Source organism: Pan troglodytes, chromosome 5 (assembly GCF_028858775.2).
Source record: "Pan troglodytes isolate AG18354 chromosome 5, NHGRI_mPanTro3-v2.0_pri, whole genome shotgun sequence".
NCBI lineage: Eukaryota > Metazoa > Chordata > Mammalia > Primates > Hominidae > Pan > Pan troglodytes.
This window is the reverse complement of record NC_072403.2, coordinates 149027878-149045535: the sequence shown is the minus strand read 5'-3', so window position 1 is coordinate 149045535 and position 17658 is coordinate 149027878.

Here is a 17658-nt window from a genome sequence, read left to right as displayed (position 1 = left end):
TCGGTAAAACACTTTACACATTAAATGCATTTGCATTTCTTTAGTAAATTTGAGCATGTTTTTATATCTTATTTATAGTTTCATGCCAACTCATCTTGTTCTTTGTCCATTTTTTTATGGGCTGTTTATATCTTTCTTACTACCCTTTATCTGCCCTGAGTTACAGATTTATTTTATAATTTCCTGCCTTTTGACTTACCACACAGATGTTTAAGATGTTTATAAAGTCAAATTTATTTATTTCCTTCTATTTTTTAAAAGCCCTTCCCCTTTCCCCAAAAGATAGAAGTTTTCACTCATGTTTTCTTCTGGTCTTTGGTGATGATTGTTTTACATTTAATTCTTCTATCCATCTAGATTTTTTTCCTTTGAGGACAGAGATAGAGATCCAGCTTTATTTTTTTGTTTTAGTTTCCTGTGGCTGCCATAATAAATTACCACAAACTTGGGTGGCTTAAAACAACAGAAATTTGTTATCTCACAGTTCAGAGGCTAGAGGTCTGAAATCAAGGTTTCAATAGGGCCAGATTCTATCTGAAAACTCTAGGGGTGGAGGGCCCCTTCCTAGTTTCTAGTGATTGTTGTCAATCCTTGATATTCTCTGACTTACGGCTGCATTATTCCAATTTCTGCCTCTTGTCACCTGGCATTCTTCTCTGTATGTCTGTGTCCAGATCTTTATAAGGACACCAGTCAATTGGATTGATTAGTCCCACTCTAATCCAGTATGACCTCCTCTTAACTTGATTACATCTGTAAAGACACTGTTTCCAGTTAAGATCACATTCATAGGTACCAGGGGTTAGGACTTCAACACATCTTTTTGAGGATACAACTCAACTCATATATTTCCCTTAACAAATTAGTTATCCCAAATACTATTCATTAAATTGTCTAACTTTTCTATGCTGATTTCAAATGTCACATTTATCACATGCCAAATTCTCAGCACTCCTGGAACAGTTTTGTTGTTCGGTCTTTTCCCGTCTATGTATCACACTTTTAATACACATTATACTGGGATATATTTTATGTTTTTTTGAGACAGAGTCTAGCTTTGTCACCCAGGCTGGAATGCAGTGGTACGAACATGGCTTACTGCAGCCTCAACCTCTTGTGCTCAAGCAACACTCCTGCCTCAGCCCCCCAAGTAGCTAGTACAGACGCCCATGACCATATCTGGCTAATGTTCTGTATTTTTTTGTAGAGACAGGGTTTTGCCATGTTGCTCAGGCTGGCTTCAAATGCCTGTGCTCAAGCAATCTGCCTACCTCAACCTCCCAAAGTGCTGCAATTACAGGCTGTTTTGACTTCTGAGGCTTTCCTGAATACTTTCAGCCAATGTTCATTGCTCATATTTCTTAGCAATAATTATTTATTTATTTACTTACTGTATTTTTAGTAGAGACAGGGTTTCACCATGTTAGCCAGGATGGTCTCGATCTCCTGACCTCATGATCTGCCCGCCTCGGCCTCCCAAAGTGCTGGGATTACAGGCGTGAGACACTGCGCCCTGCCAGCAATAATTATTTTTTAGGTGAACTATAACCTAAATTTTTTGGCCAAGTTTTCCCCCAAATTTTAAACTCCTTTGGGATTTATGTTGGCATTGTTTTGACTTTATAAAATGTTTAGAAATAACTAATATTTTCAAGGGTTGAATGTTCTGCAAGAATGGAGACTATTTCTGTCTTCAAGTCTTACATCCCTCATTAGAGGTTTACTTCATACAGGTGTAGAGAATTTACTAAGTGTATTCCTTGATATTTTATGTTTTTTGTTGCCTATGGGAATGTCATCTTGCACTGTGGCTCCTGAATGGCTGTCTATATGTACACGCACACACAAACTATTGTTACAAGTTGTTTTTGTATCTAGCCAACATCTAAACTGTTTTTTCTTCATGGTTTTTAGTTGATTGGTTTTCCCAGTGTACAAACGTATTGTCTATAAATAAGAGTAATCCTGCCTTCTCGTCGCCAATATTATATTTTGTTTTTTATTCCCTTGTCCTCAAACTTTGATGAATTGGTATACGCTATTTTCCAAGAGTGATTGACCAAACCTGGTGGCTGTGGGCAAATCGCTTAGCCTCATGAGAGGGTTGGATTACATTCTTTCTATCTTTTGGCTCTTAAGAGTCATTGCTTCCATTTGTGTTAATTAGTAAGAGCATTGGCTGGCTGCGGTGGCTCATGCCTGTAATCCCAGCACTTTGGGAGGCCGAGGCAGGCGGATCACAAGGTGAAGAGATTGAGACCATCCTGGCCAACATGGTGAAACCCCGTCTCTACTAAAAACACAAAAATTAGCCGGGCGTGATGGTGCATACCTGTAGTCCCAGCTACTGAGGAGGCTGAGGCAGGAGAATCGCTTGAATCCAGGAGGCAGAGGTTGCAGAGAGCTGAGATCACGCCACTGCACTCCAGCCTAGTGACAGAGCAAGGCTTCGTCTCAAAAAAAAAAAAATTAGAGCATCATCTTTCCAACACAGTTTTGTGTCTAAACTTAATTTTTTTCCCCTTACATTATTTCTGGTTACCAGAAATTCACGTTATTGAACCATTATTCATGCCAAGTTAAATTGTCTTAAGATTACTGCCTGGGTCCAATTTAAGGTACCACTTCTTATGCCTGATAAGGATATAAGTGGATGACTTAGAAAATAAGTGCCAGCTTTGTTTGTATAGTCATTAGTTAGCTTCATTTATGAGATGCAATACTTACTCTACCTTCCACCGCCCTGCAAATAGGAACTGGTCTCTCCATTGGTACTGTTACAGGGCTTTAAGGCTTAACCACGTACCCCAAGCTCTCTTTGCTCCAGTATCTCCTCTGCCCAGGAGATAAGTGTCAGATATTTAATTGAGAGGAAAGAGTGGCAGAGATATGTTCTGACTAGCACATTCCTAGAGTATCCTTTCTAGAGCTAATTATAAAATGTTATAACACCCACAATGTATCTCCAAAATTAAATATTGAGCAGATATCTACCAATAAAAGGTGAGTAGTAGAGAACACTCACACATTGGCTTCTCAGACAGCCTTTTTAAGGAAAATTCATGGAGCTGAACAACACAGGTATGTAGTCAGACTGGATGTCAGACCCCAGCCCTTGGGCTATGGGACATTTTTGCTACATAACCAGAGATGTGCCAGTCCCTTTCCTGGTATAAAAAGAGGTGAGGGCCAAAGGGGTCAGTAGGTACTTCACTCAATTCGAGGGGCCTCTGATCCATCTGAGGTGAGGCCACTTTTATTTCACTTCTGACACCATCTTGTGAACCTAAATAACAGCAAGAGTCTCTCTAAAAGAAAATAATATTTGAGAATGGGTCTTGCAATGAGAAAATAGTAAACTGTCTGTGTATTCAGGGAGATAAAGGAAGACAAAAGTTTTTAAAAGAAAAATGAAGATGACCTAATTGTATTGAGATAATTAACCTTTACTGTGTAAGCCAAAAATAAAATTGTAAGCCCTCCCCACCTCAAACCATCTAAACGGACACCCCCTCTTGGCCAAGCGCATTGTAAAGTTAACCTGAAAAACTAGTTCAGGCCATGATGGGAAGGGAGAGTTGGATATAACTCAGTATACCCTCCTCCCTTTTGGAATTCAGGAAAAGCTGACCAGCATTAAACTTACGTCCGATAAGAAACATTTTCAATCTATTCTGTCTGAAATCTGCTACCTGGAGGCTTCATCTGCCTGATAAACTTTGGTCTCTACAACCCCTTATCATCATAACCCAGGCATTTCTATTGATTCTGGGTCTTTGGGTAATAACATAACTCTTTCAACAAATTGCCAATCAGAAAATTCTTAAATCTACCTATAACCTGGAAGCCCCCACTTCAAGTTGTCCTGCTTTTCCAGATTGAACCAGTGTACATCTTACAGGTATTGATTGATGTATTATGCCTCCCTAAAAAGTATAAAAGCAAGTTGTACCCTGACCACCTTGGGCACATGTCATCAGGACCTCCTGAGGCTGTGTCACGGGCACGTGTGTCATGGGCACATCCTTAACCTTGGCAAAATAAACCGTCTAAATGTACTGAGATCTGTCTCAGATACTTTTGAGTTCACAAATTGGTGATGAAGGGATTCTGAGTGGAGGTGCCCCTGATCTTTGATGAATCTATTGGTGCTTGGTACCAGCTTGAGCTATCCTTATGGCTCAAATCAGAAGGACAATTTGCTGAGGCCTGGGAGTTCCCCCTCCAGAGAATCCCTGATCTCTCAAAATTTGGTCGAGATCTAAAGCTTATTTTGCTGTACAACTCCTTTTCTGGAGTTTTACTTGATTCCAACAGGGAAAGCAAGTTTTTCTGCTTCCATGATGATGCATAGCAGGTAACTCATTTCTGGAGTTTCAGCTAGTTTCCGACAGGGAAGGCAAGAACCTTATGTCTGTTTCTGCGCACATTTCCAGGTATTTTTCCTGCTTCTAAGATGGTAAAGAGCAATCTTGTGCCAGGGCTCTATTCCTAGGTAAGTAGCAAGAATTGGGAATTTTTTGTCTTGGAAATTATCCTTAATGACTACAAGTTGAAATTGACAAGCAGCCGGTTTTAATTTCTCCTTACCGTTAGAGCACTCAGTAATCATATTGTTGGGGTTTTTGTTGTTCTGATCTTTCTCCCATAGGATTTGATCAACTATAACAGACTTGGTCAAATTCCAATGAGAATTCCAAATTAGGGGAAACAAGGCCTCTGAATTGGCTAAAATTCCTGGCAGCTGCACAAACAAAAACAAAAACATGTGCTTGGTTTCTGTGTTCACTTCCTTTCTTAAAAAAAAAAAAAATTATTCTTCTGTTTACTTTTGTTCCACTCTATTTTTCCTTCCCCCTTCACCATCTCTGGTACCAAGAAAAATCTACAGGAGGGTTCTAATGACTCAGACCCCTTAAAGAACTCAGAACAAAGGCACCACTCCCACCCCCTTTTGTGGTGTTCTGTTTTCTTTGTGGAGTTTCAAGAGTCATGGGCAGATTCTTCTTAGATTTAAAACTCTGCTTTCCTGTATTGCATTACCTGACCCTTTTGGCTTTTGGGGGCACCAGAGATTACCTTGTACTGTGAGAAGATGTGACCTTGGAGTGTGTAATGGCAGACAAGAGCTATAAAGTTAGGAGTGGCTGAGGACAGTTTACAGCTGGTCTTAGCTTTTTCCACCCCGCTGCCCCCACCAATGAAGTTGTTGTTTAGGATCCTAATTCTAGTTCAGAGGTGCATTCTAAAGAGCTTTCTCATTGTCTTCTCTCCCAAAATTAATCTCGATTGGCTTGTCTGTGTATTTGTGAGAGCAACTAAACTGTTGTTTTTGTAGATAAATGTCAGACTGAGTTTCCTAAGCTCTGAAAAGAAAGGGCATTTTGCTCCTTCCAGCCAAAAGGCATCCCTGGGTTACTGGGGTGGAGCCTAAGGGGTTGACTACCAACCCCATGAAATGCAGCCGCCCTACAGGGAACCCCCAGCAAAATTAGTTTAAAAAGGTTCATCCAGGAAGCTCATGTAGGAACTCCATGTTTTGAGCACTCAGAGGTCTAAACCTCCAGAGAGAGAAACTGAGATACATAAGAGGGTGGCAACGACTCACTGGTGACACACTGTGGAGCCCCACCCAGAATCAGCACATTTTGACCCACTAAACTAAAACCTAGGCCACAGCTCAGTTCCTCCTTTTAAGAAAATATGTGGGAACAAATTAAGGATATGGAAAAACAAGGAGAACAAGGCCTCTCAGGCACCTCATTTGGTTTCATGGTGCCTCTACTTGCAAGTGGTTGTGTAAATGGAAGGGTATGCCAGGTTTTCTAATACTCCAGCTGGTTACACATTAGGTCTGTTCTTGTGCACATTTTAAACTGATGGGCAAATTACATCAAGGAAAATTCAGAACCTAAAGTTCAACCTGCAACTCTAAAGTTCCTAAGTTCTCTATCTCTGTTTTCTTTTCCACCTGCTTTGTCTGCTATTATTAACACATTTCTACTGAGATAAAATCCACTGTTTGCATCCAACCGTTTCTTTTTGTTATTGTTTTTGCAAACTGGTAAGTTTATATTAATGTCTCATAGCTAAAATTTTGAAGTGAAAGCAACAGGATCTTTGTATGACTGTGTATATGTGTGTTTATGTGTACAAACATGTATTTTATTATGTGTTTTTGGCCACAAGGTACTAAAATGGCTTAAAGTTGAAGGGTACTCATACATTAAACAATAAGCCCAAATGCTTTTCAAGGTCATGTGACAAGTAAAACCTTTTATAAATAAACTGGCTTAAAATTATTGGTAAAGTAATATTAGAAATGTCTTATGAATTGTCAGCATATATTTTTGTTTACATTTATTGATCAGCAATTTCATACTTATCCCTGACAAATACTCTGTGTCAAAATTTGACATAAAGTTTATAAAACTGTAAACCCAACCATTATGGTTGGATCTGTATCCCCACCCAAATCTCATGTCAAATTGTAATCCCCAGTGTTGGACGAGGAACCTGGTGGAAGGTGATTGGATCATGGGGTAGTTTCTCATGGTTTAACACCATCCCCCTTGGGGCTGTCATGGCGATAGTAAGTTCTCATGAGATCTGGTTGTTTAAAAGTGTGTGGCACCTCCCCAACAACCTTCTCTTCCTCCTTCTCCAGCCATGTAAGACATGCCTGTTTCACCTTCCCCTTTCACCATGATTATAAGTTTCCAAGCAAAAGCTGCTATGCTTCCTATATAGTCTGTAAAACTGTAAGCCAATTAAACCTCTTTTCTTTATAGATTACCCAATTCCAGGGTTTTTTAATAACAGTGTGAGAACAGACTAATACACCAACCCAAAACAGAATGATCTTTGCTGGTGTAGTTTTTGACAAACAGGATATCAAATATTGTTGGTTTAATGAAAACAGCTAAACTTGGAATTATTGGTAAAATAACCATATATTTAATCTTGAGGTTCTTACTTAGGTAAACACCTGAACTTCATAGGCTATAAAAATCATTGACAGGGAAATAACTTTAAATGATGACTATCACAGTTTTCATAGTCTACATAAAATATTAAAATAAAATAATCAGGTAAATGTAAAGGGATAAATACCTGTAAATAAACTTGCCATAATTTAGAATATAAAATTATATTAAATTCAATAATAGATATTTAATTAAATATCTGGGTATTTTCCAATTCAAAAAATTATATTTTATTCTTTTTTTAAAATATGTTCTTATTAAAAGGTAAATAATTTTTGTCTAATTCAAAGCTTATTTAAAAGTCCTGTATAAATAAGAATGTGAAAGGAACCAGGAAATAGACCAATATAAAGAAAAGTATAGATATACAGAGGTATTTTTGGTAAGAAAGCTTAAAAGAAAAGTAATTTTGTATGAGAAAAATATTGTTTGGTGAATTTTTGTCCTAAGATAAAATGACCGAGTTATTCAAGAAAGAGTGACACTTAGGTCAAAGCAGAAAGTCCAAGCATGTTGTGAATGGTCTGTGTAAGTCATAATAAAGTTAGTAAAAAAGAAATTTATACAAATGTTATGTGATTAAGTTGTCCATAATTACAGAAAATTATAATCTTTTTTTTAAATTGAACTTTTATGTTAAAAATACACTAGACTGGGTGCGGTGCTCACGCCTGTAATCCTAGCACTTTGGGAGGCCAAGGCGAGCAGATCATATAGGTCAGGAGTTCGAGACCAGCCTGGCCAACATGGTGAAACCCTGTCTCTACTAAAAATTAAAAAATTAGCTGGGCATGGTGGCAGGTGCCTGTAATCCCAGCTACTTGGGAAGCTGAGGCAGGAGAATCACTTGAACCTGGGAGGCGGAAGTTGCAGTGAGCTGAGATCGCACCATTGCACTCCAGCCTGAGCAACAAGAGCAAGACTCTGTCTCAAAAAAAAAATACACTAATAAATAACTAAAGATTTGGTTAGAACAAGATTTTATTTAAAATATTGAGTTACTCAATGCACAAAGTTTTTAATTTTTAAATTCTGTAATGTTTCTTTTTGAAATTATTCAAATTGATATCTCAGTCCTTTTTTCGCTTTTGAAAAGGCCTAGGATGGTAACTCTCTCCTTCAACTTCTGTTTGGTCTTATAACTTTTTAAAATTAATAATCTAAAGTAGGGGAGAGAATTTTTGAAAAGAGGCAAATGAAAAATCTTTTGGACCTGCCGTTGTCTATATGTCTGTTATATCTACATGTTTACATGTGCCATGTGGAAGTGATATTTCACTAACAAGTGGTACAAAAGAGCTCTAATCAATTGGCTTAGAGAATGTTAATGCTTATCAGACTGATGGAACCTAGCTCAGATGCCTTTTAGCTCCATGACTAGTAATCTTTGGTAAGATTAATTTGGTAAATTTAATCTCAATTCTTTCCAGTAATTTAAAATCTTAAAGTCATGTTATGTTTAAATTAAGTAAACCTAGGTTACTTTTTTCCCCCACTGGGGATTTGGGTTAATAAATCATGTAATGTTTAAATTAAGTAAACCTATGGTTTTCTTTTCCACTGGGAATTTGAGTTAATAAGACTTAAACTAGTAGGTGAATAAAAGGTGTTTTTGGGGAGGTTTCTGAAAACACAAGGATCTAGTTTTTGCTAAAGAAAATGTAATTTTTTTCTAGAGACTATTTATGAGTCACTCTAAAATAAAGGAAAAAATTATATAGATAAAACTAAATGGATAAAGAAAAAAAAAAAGGGTGTGAAATGAGAAATCCTGACTCTTGAGTAGCCATGTGGTCGCCCATCTTAAGGAGCTGCAGCTGGGCTATAGTCAGTTACTAAAAGTAAAAGTTACCAGTGGAATTAGAGATGGATCCTACTCATACTCCCAGGGAGTTAGTTCCCTGAATGCATAAGGGAAGGCAAGCTAATAAGGAAGAAAAATGTTTCATCCTTTGGTTATTATCTGTAAAAGCTGAAATGAGAGTAAAAGAGTGCTGGATTGGTCCTTAAGAGTGGACCAAGACCAGAAGTGGGTCTGTCCCAGCTCAAGCCTCTAGCATCCAAGCTACTCACAAAAATATAAATTAAACCGGGGCAACAAAATTTACCTCTGAGACCTGTGGTTACCAAGAAGATAGTAAATGTAGGGGCAGGGCAAAACAACTATTAAAACCAGAGGCTATAATGTAAAGGAATTGTTCCATTTTGTAGATTGGTATAGTCAGCTTCCTGAGACACTTTTACTATAATGGATTTAAAAATAACTAATTTAAGGACAGAATCCTTAATTTTAAATGCTACAGAGTGAAAGAGCTTCTTTAGTTTGATCCATGACCCACAGCTCACTGTTAAATCTCTAATGAGTATAAGTGATCCAAATGCATAGGAGGTTATTCCTGAGAGAACATCCAACCCTAGTGGACTGGATAAATGCCACTGTAAAGTCTGTTTACCCCAAGAAAGGGACTGCCCAACTCTCCCTATAAAATGCCAAGTGGAGTAACCCAGATGAAGCAGTAGATATGATTCATAAGCAAACCACATGGTACTGGCTTTATGATGACCAGGATATTCTCCCACTGTATATGCCTATTACCCAGGTCATGGTAAATTTGGGGGTTAAAGAGGTCCCTTTTACATAGGCATCCCGGGTGACATTTCTCCGACAGAACCATACAATTGTTTGACAAGTCGTATCAAATTTGCTGTCCCTTGTGGGTCTTACAGATCCTTAATAAAATGTTGAGGTAATTTAAAAAAAAATGAGAAAGGCAAAAGAGAGTCAAAGGAGTCACCCCAGAAGGGTGATAGAAATCTTTGGATGGTTGTTAAGAAATGAAATAAATAGAATGGAAATTGAGGGGGTTAAAATAAAGGTCTTTAAAACACTATTTGTCCAGATTGGAAAATTAAAAAAAAAAAATCAAAAGCCAAAAGTTATAATGAGAAAGCTGACATTGCCTGGGTGAGTAAAATGTGAACCCAGAACATTTCTTTCCCTTTTGTTTCTGAGCTTTCTTGTTCTCAGGTGTTTTCTAAGGATGGGGGAAATTGCACCCCACCCTTCAACCCCCCATTGCTCTCAGGGGTCAGGAACGTCGGCCTCAGTCCAACCCAGTCTTTTCTATGGCATTTTCCTTCTTTTTAGGGGGACTGTAATGGCACCTATCTTTTCTTTTACAATATTGGGGGTGTTCCACTCCCAACCCAATGGCCACAGGCACATGTGTAGGATGGATAGGAAGACAGCATCTCCCCATTCCCCCTTCCCTCCAGGCTGGGGTGCATGACTGTCTGCTGCATGTGCATGTGGTGTCCAACAGCCATCCAGTGCAGGACTGAGCCACAGCTGCTGCCCCAGCCCCAGGGTGATCTCAGGGGCCTGGGCCCCATGCAGCCAACTGGCCAGTGTCCCCTGCCATATATCCACAGAGTCTTCCCCACCCCAAGCCAAGGGGTCCAGCTCAGTGCAATAGCAATTAAGTTTCTCTGCCTGTTGGAGAAATACATTTGCATAAGAACAAGAGGTTTCTTCCTCAGGCATATTTTTCTTTTCTCCACCTTGTCAGCAGTAAACCCAGCCCTGCATTTAAGCTGTTGTTGTTGTTGTTGTTATTTTCTTTTGTCCACCAAGTCATGAGTTAGTAGGCTGGTGTGAAAGTAGTTGTGGTTTTTGCCATTACTTAGAATGATGGGCACCACAATTGCTTTCGCACCAACCTAATAACACAGCCCTGCGGGTAGAGGGGTCTTCTCTGTGCCAGAAGTTTTCTTCCTTTTGGAAGGCATCTTATTAGACCAGGACCCTAATTCACAGGACACCATTTTCCCTCCCTTGTTTGAGAAGGACCTAATTTCACAGTTGCACCTTAGCCTTCAGCTTATGATAAGGCGACAGCAGCCAGACTGGTGAGGGACACCTGGGGATTGATGAGTCCATGCACCCACCTACTGAGGCAGTTCTTTTGTCCCAAACTCAATTCCAAGCTTCATGTAGAAGCCCTAGGAAAGATAACTGCATCGGAGGGATCCAGAGGCAGACAACAACAAAAATTAAAAAGCACAGTATAGGTGAGCATGACTAATTCCTGACAATTAAGCCAAGCCTCTTGTTTCATGGATAAAGGTCATACTAGTATCAATGGCCTAAATGAGGTCTAGGGCACTTGAAGGCTATTGACAGCAGGGGGAAAGACAGTTTGTGGGTAACAGTGGATAATCCCATCCACTAGGTCCCCTGTTACCATGGGTGAGAACCGTATTGGCACCCATGGTTGGCACCCTGTCGAGGTTGTCAGGACTTGGGGACATAAGGACAGAAGAAGGAAAATGGATGCTTGTTCCTTCTTTCCCTCACATACCCTGGCTATTTCCTAGAAAGAGAAAGGAACCAGGGATGCCTGGCTCCCCTCTTTCTAGATAAGTAGCCATTCATCTTCAATCTGTCCCCCTTTCAAATGCATCCTTAACTCCTGGGGAGCCTTTGAAAAAAACCTTTTTTTACTTTTTCCTCCTTTGTCCTCTCTTCACAGATGGGTGACTGTGTCCCTGTACTAAAGGACATTCCCATAGGATGCATCCTCCAAACTGAGAAAAGTTAATTTCCCAAACCTTAAACTGGTTGGCTTAGAATTGAGCTCAGGGGAAGGGAACCCAGAAGCGTGACATGCCAGCAAAAGGATAAAATTTTTTTAACCAGTCAGACTTTTGGCCTCTCTCTCCCTGTGCAAACTGGTGAAAAGAATGATAAGGATCACTGTTTATATTCCCTGTAAAGTTTCCATTAGTGAAAAAGGTTTTATGAGGCTGGTCTTAAGGTGTAGCCAATCTGGTGTGCTTTGCGTGTCTTAATTGAGGCTTGTTGGTTGAACCTTGAGGTTCTTTTGATAAACTTCCAAAGCCAGAAATATTGGCTGCTTGGCATGGCTAAAGTCAGGTAATGTGGGATTTAAAAGGACTTTCTTAAAGAGAGCTCAGCTTAATTAAAAGTGGATATCCAAGTTATACGTATATTTGAAAGGCCTTTATGTTTTTCTCTTCTTGGATCTTGTTTTGCTGGAAAAAGGTTTTTTTCTCAGTTGACTGAATTACTTTTCTCCACCTTGTCTTGCCAGTCTTAATGTGCACATGAGAGGCCCTAAGATAATTTCTGATGGCATAGGGCTGCTTGGTAAAAACAGAAAAGGCACCATGGATTCCATTTTGGGAGAAACCTCTGTTTTCCTCATGGAACCCCAGGAATTAGAGGCAAATAGATCGCTCTCAAAATCAGTTTTTGTTTTCCAGCTATGCCTGTTTATTAGGCCCTAGAAACTGCATGCAGCCACTCAGGAGGCTGAGGTAAGAGAATCGCTTGAACCTGGGAGGCGGAGGTTGCAGTGAGCTGAGATCGCACCATTGCACTCCAGCCTGGGCAACATGAGTGAAACTCTTTCTCAAAAAAAAAGAAAAGAAAAAGAAAATAAACTGCATGCTTTCTTAGCCCTGCTCTTAAAGGGTCCCACCCAGAGACCAAGAATCCAATTAGGAGATGGGCAAATGAAAAATCTTATAACACTCAATCTTCTTCTCCATCTGTGTAGTTATAAAAAAGAGCTCTAATTAATTGGCTTAAAGAAAAATAAGCACTAAGATCAAATATTTTTGGAGGAAAGATAAAAGCTATAATGCCTTTTAGCTCTTGTGACTTTAATCTCTGAGAAATAAAAGTAGTCTTAAAGATAATTGATAAAATGCAAATGTTCTTAAAATGTAAATAGCTGGTCTAAATTATGCAAGTCAGGCACTAGGTTGCTAAATGTTTTAAGGTTGTAAACTGCTTCTTTTGCCTTTGAAAACTGTTCAATCTGCCTGCTTTACAACTTGGTAAGGCCTGGGGACATATGGAATTAACCACACCCTTAATTATGCTGGAAGGAATCAAACTTTATCAGCACCTAGTGCGTAATTAAAACGACTTACCAGGTTTTAAACTAAAATTAAAAATTGCTAAGAGGTACCATTATAACTTGTAATTGAGACCACTGAAAATAGATTTACATGCAAGGTATGTAAGAACAGTAAAATGTGTTATTAGTCAAAGATTATAAGAATGCATGGAAATGTAAATTTTTGCCTAAGGTTAAAGGACTATTATAAATTAGATAAGATAAAGCTAAAGGTTTAAACAAGTTGTGGGAGGTTTCTAAAAATTAATCTTGCAAAAGAAATTCTGTGTGTGAACATTGATTAAATCCAAAACTGTATTATATGGTTTTTCTACAAACTGAGCATTGAAATGAAAGCACAACAAGGTTTTCTTAAAGCCCTAATCTGCTCTTTAGCAGATTAGTAAATTAGTAATTTGTAAAAGGTTATAAAAAGTTTATAGGAATCTTGCCTCATGATCAAACTGGTTAAGATTGGATAGAATTGTCTATAAGGTTTCATTAAAAAATTGGGGTTGACATTAATAGTAAACTAATGTAAGGGTAAAATTTGGCTTTCTCTCCCTTGTATAAGATTTTCATGTAATAATAAAGGATAATTAAATATTTCAGTTTGTCTTCCAGATAGACTGCCAAGGAAATGAAAGTGAAGACAGGAGACAAATTCTTTGGAAATCTAAGTCTTCCCTCCAAATGAGTAAAAGTTTTTGGCTTGTTTTAAAATTTTTGAGTCATCATTTTGGCAAAATAAGTAATTTATGGTAATCTGGAATTCTACTTCATAACATTGTTTTAAACCTCTAACATATTTAATGGGCTTCCCAAAATCAAATGTCAGCTTCAAGGTTGTCTTTCATGACCCCTAGCATCCCTGGAGCATCCAGAAGAGAGGTAAATAGGATTACCTGACAAGTTTATGTACATGGGATTGCCAAAATGATATTTAATCTTCTTTGGGTTATATTTTAGTGAATAATAATATATGTTCCAAAACTGTATGGGATTTCTAAAATTCTAATATCTAAGTATATGCTATCAATCACAATTAAAGGTGTTATGTTAGGTGATTATAAGCCACAGAGATAACCAAATTTCTTTGTCAATTGTGTTTTTGACTGTAACTACCATGGACATTTTGCTATTCACAGACCATTGTTTTGTTTTGATCTTCTTCAAATAGGATTTATAATCAGCTATAGAAACTTAACAGGTGCTCTCAAATGCAGGTTTCTGATAACTTTGGAGATTGTGACATTGGAATAACGGAAAAATGTACAGGACTCATGAAGAGCTGAAATGTTCACAAATATCAAGCAGAACAAGAGTTAACTGAACAGATTGAACTAATAGAAAATTGAAGTAATCTTTTTTAAACTTTAGCTTAAAACATTGCTGATCTTTTTTTTGAGCTATACACAATCTTTAATAATTGAGTAACGCAGACTCCTGTGAACAAAATTTAGCACTTTTTTTTCTCTCTGCCTGCTTCCTCTAGAATTTGGAAACTATCTGTGAGTATTCTTAACTTAGGGCAACACGGTTATTTGCATCAGTGCAGTAGGAATCCACTTTCTTTTGCAACAGGATGCAATTGGAGAAACTGGTTGCTTTACCAACCAGTAGCTGTAACTTTAACTTTACCAACCAGTAACTGTAACTTTGACTGGAAGGGTATGTTTCCCTTTAAGGAATCAAGCTCAACTTGCAGAGCCAATAAAAGCCCCTTGGGTAAACCAGCCTCATACTTTGTCTACACAGTCCCCATACAGGTTCCCTAACCTGTAGTGAGTAAAGAATGTCACTTTCTAACAGGGCCAGGAACCGCATATTCTTGGGACCTCAAGAAGAGAGCAATTCACCCAACTCATAGGTATTTGAGGGTACAAACCCATGGCTGGGCTCATTTTTATGAAGTCCTATCTGAAATTCCTTGTGGAACAGAGTTCCATCAAAGCCAATTTAAAAAGCCTATGTAAAAATAATTATTCTTGTTGTACTTTGTGCAAATAAGCAGACTAAGTGTAAGACTAAAGTTTATTTTACAAACAACTCACTCCTATTATGATTTGTTTTTAACAAAAATGAGGACTGGGGAGAAAGAAATTATGTTTCAAAACTTATCATACATTTATCATTAAATTCTAGACTCATTAGTTGTTTTTAAGTTTTTTGCCTACATTTTAAATTAACCCTGCTTATTCCTGTGAACTAACCAGTGATCTCTGGCTGCAGCTCAGAAGAAACAAAAGGCATGGGTAATGTAAAAATCTGGAACAGTATTCTAGTTCTGAACAATTATCCTACAAATCCTGCCAGATAATGGGAGTAAATAGGGTGCCCATAACCCAGAGGTTTCTTTTTTGGGAAAATAAACTACAGGAGCTAACCAAAGCCAAGTCCCATGCACCCAAATATTAGCAGGCACAACTATAGCCACCAGTTATCTGGGCATGTCAGCAGCCTCAGGATTTTTGAACTGTCCTTACCCTTCCCCCATTTCATTTTGGTACATGTCTTCTAATAACCTGGTTTGTCTCTTCTCGCCTTCAGGCCCTCAAACTCCAAACAGTTATGCAACCAGATCCTCGAATGATGGTCCCTTTTACCAGATACCCTTAGATAGGCCTCTGAGGGAGACCCAACTGCTGTCTTTCCAAAACAGTGCCCTCTGTCAGCAGGAAGCAGTTAAGATCGGTCTTTGTCTTTCTTCTTATCCTTATTCTAATGGCAGTTAGATGTACTTTTTTAGATGGGGGAATGATAGAGGCAGAAGACAGCCAAATGCCATCCAGGACATTGTGCACAGGGGGCTTGCCTAAACATGCCCATGGTGAAAAATTCCATCCCTTAACACATGCTCAGTAAGGGAAATAAATCAATGTAGAGTGAGTTCAGACTAAGGGCCTGCATGTGCACTGGGAGAATGGGGTGGAGCCACTGGGAACATGCAAAAAATCCTGTATTGCAAGCGTCCTCCCTCTAGGCCCAGAGACTGTTGCAGAAGAGGTGGGCACATGAGATTGTAAGGGCTGATTTGGAAGGATAGAATTAACTCAAACCCTTCAAATCAAGGATGAGTACATGGATGCCTAAACAGCTGGTAAAACAAGGGACTTTGCCTTCTGAGCTATTACATGGCACCTCTTCATCCACTCCAACCGTAAAGAATTTACTGCTTCCTGTAGAATTAAAAGAAAATAATAAGTAAAAGGATAAAGATATCAAGTGAAAAGCCTCCTGGTATAATATTTCCAGTTATGAGTCATGCAGGTATATATTTTTTAATTTTTTCAGAACAATTCTTATGTTTTGTATAAATAATTGCTATAAGTCAATAACAAAACCCAAGATTACAGTAGCATAGAGGTTAAAGAAAAGTCAGTTTTGTAACCTCACCTTTAACTTTTTGTTTGTTGACTTTTTACTTAGAAAATAATTTAAAGGCTAATGAATGTCTGTCCATGCCCATTTAATTGGGCATCTGGACTAGAACATTTAATTGGCTATAAGTCATTTGATTCTGAGTCCCTCAGCCATAGGGAGTTCCACTTAGGGACAGGATGAACCCAGGGCAGGCAGCCATGCCACCCCAGCAACGCTATGGGAAAAAATAAAATTTTGGTGGCCATTGATCTTGCCTCTTATCATTGTTATTTTTTTTTTTCCAGGGGGCCAAGGGGGAACAGAGTCTTACTCTGTTGGCTGGAGTGCAGTGGCACAGTCATGACTCACTGCAACCTCCACCTCCCAGGTTCAATCAGTTCTGCTTCAGCCTCCCAAGTAGCTGGGATTACAGGCATGTGCCATTACACCTGGCTACTTTTTTTGTATTTTTAGTAGAAACGAGGTTTCACCATGTTGACCAGGCTGGTCTCAAACTCCTGACCTCAGGTGATCCACCCACCTCGGCCTCCCAAAGTGCTGGGTTACAGGCATGAGCCACTGAATGGACAGCACTGATTATTGCTGGAGAAATCCTTTTATGGGACTCTTACATGATTATTCATAAGAGGGTGAGAAAAGGTGTTGCTAGTAAGCATGTCCTCGGTGGTCCTCTGGGTGCACATGTGCAGTAGCTGTACATGCTTGTTCATACATCACATAATTCATTAGCATCTTAAATCTCCACCTAGGGGTGTGTTTTTTACTATTATCATGAGAACAGGGTCAGTTTGAGAAGAGGTAAAATCAAAGTGCAAATGCTATCTATGGGAAATATTCCCTGCAGGAGATAGCTGTGCTTGCATGAGCTGGATTACAATGCGAATACTGGGGCTCATTGTGTTAACTGCACTTACTTCCTTGGCTACCTGTCCTGCCTCATCGTCACTCCATTGTGACTCTAACAACTTTCACATATAATTACTCTCACTTCCAATTTTTTCTACTTAATGCCTTCCAGTGGCTTCCCCTTCTTCAGAACGCACCCAAAGTCCTTCCATCCTGTTCAAGTCCCCTGGATCAGGCTGCTGGGCCCCTGACCTCACCACCAACACTCTGCCCCTTGCTCCCTCCTCTCCAGCCACATTGCCTTCTGCTCCTTCATCTGGCCTCAGCCTTGGGGCTTTGCTGTGCCCCCTGCTCAGATTTTCCTCCTCCAATGTCTGTGTGGCATCCTGCCTCACCCAACTCAGATCTTTGTTCATATGTCCCTGTCCAGCAAGGCTATTCCTCACCCCCTACCTGCAATGGTATCTTCCCATTATTCTCCCTCCCTGCACCTACTGTGTCTCCATGGCACTTAG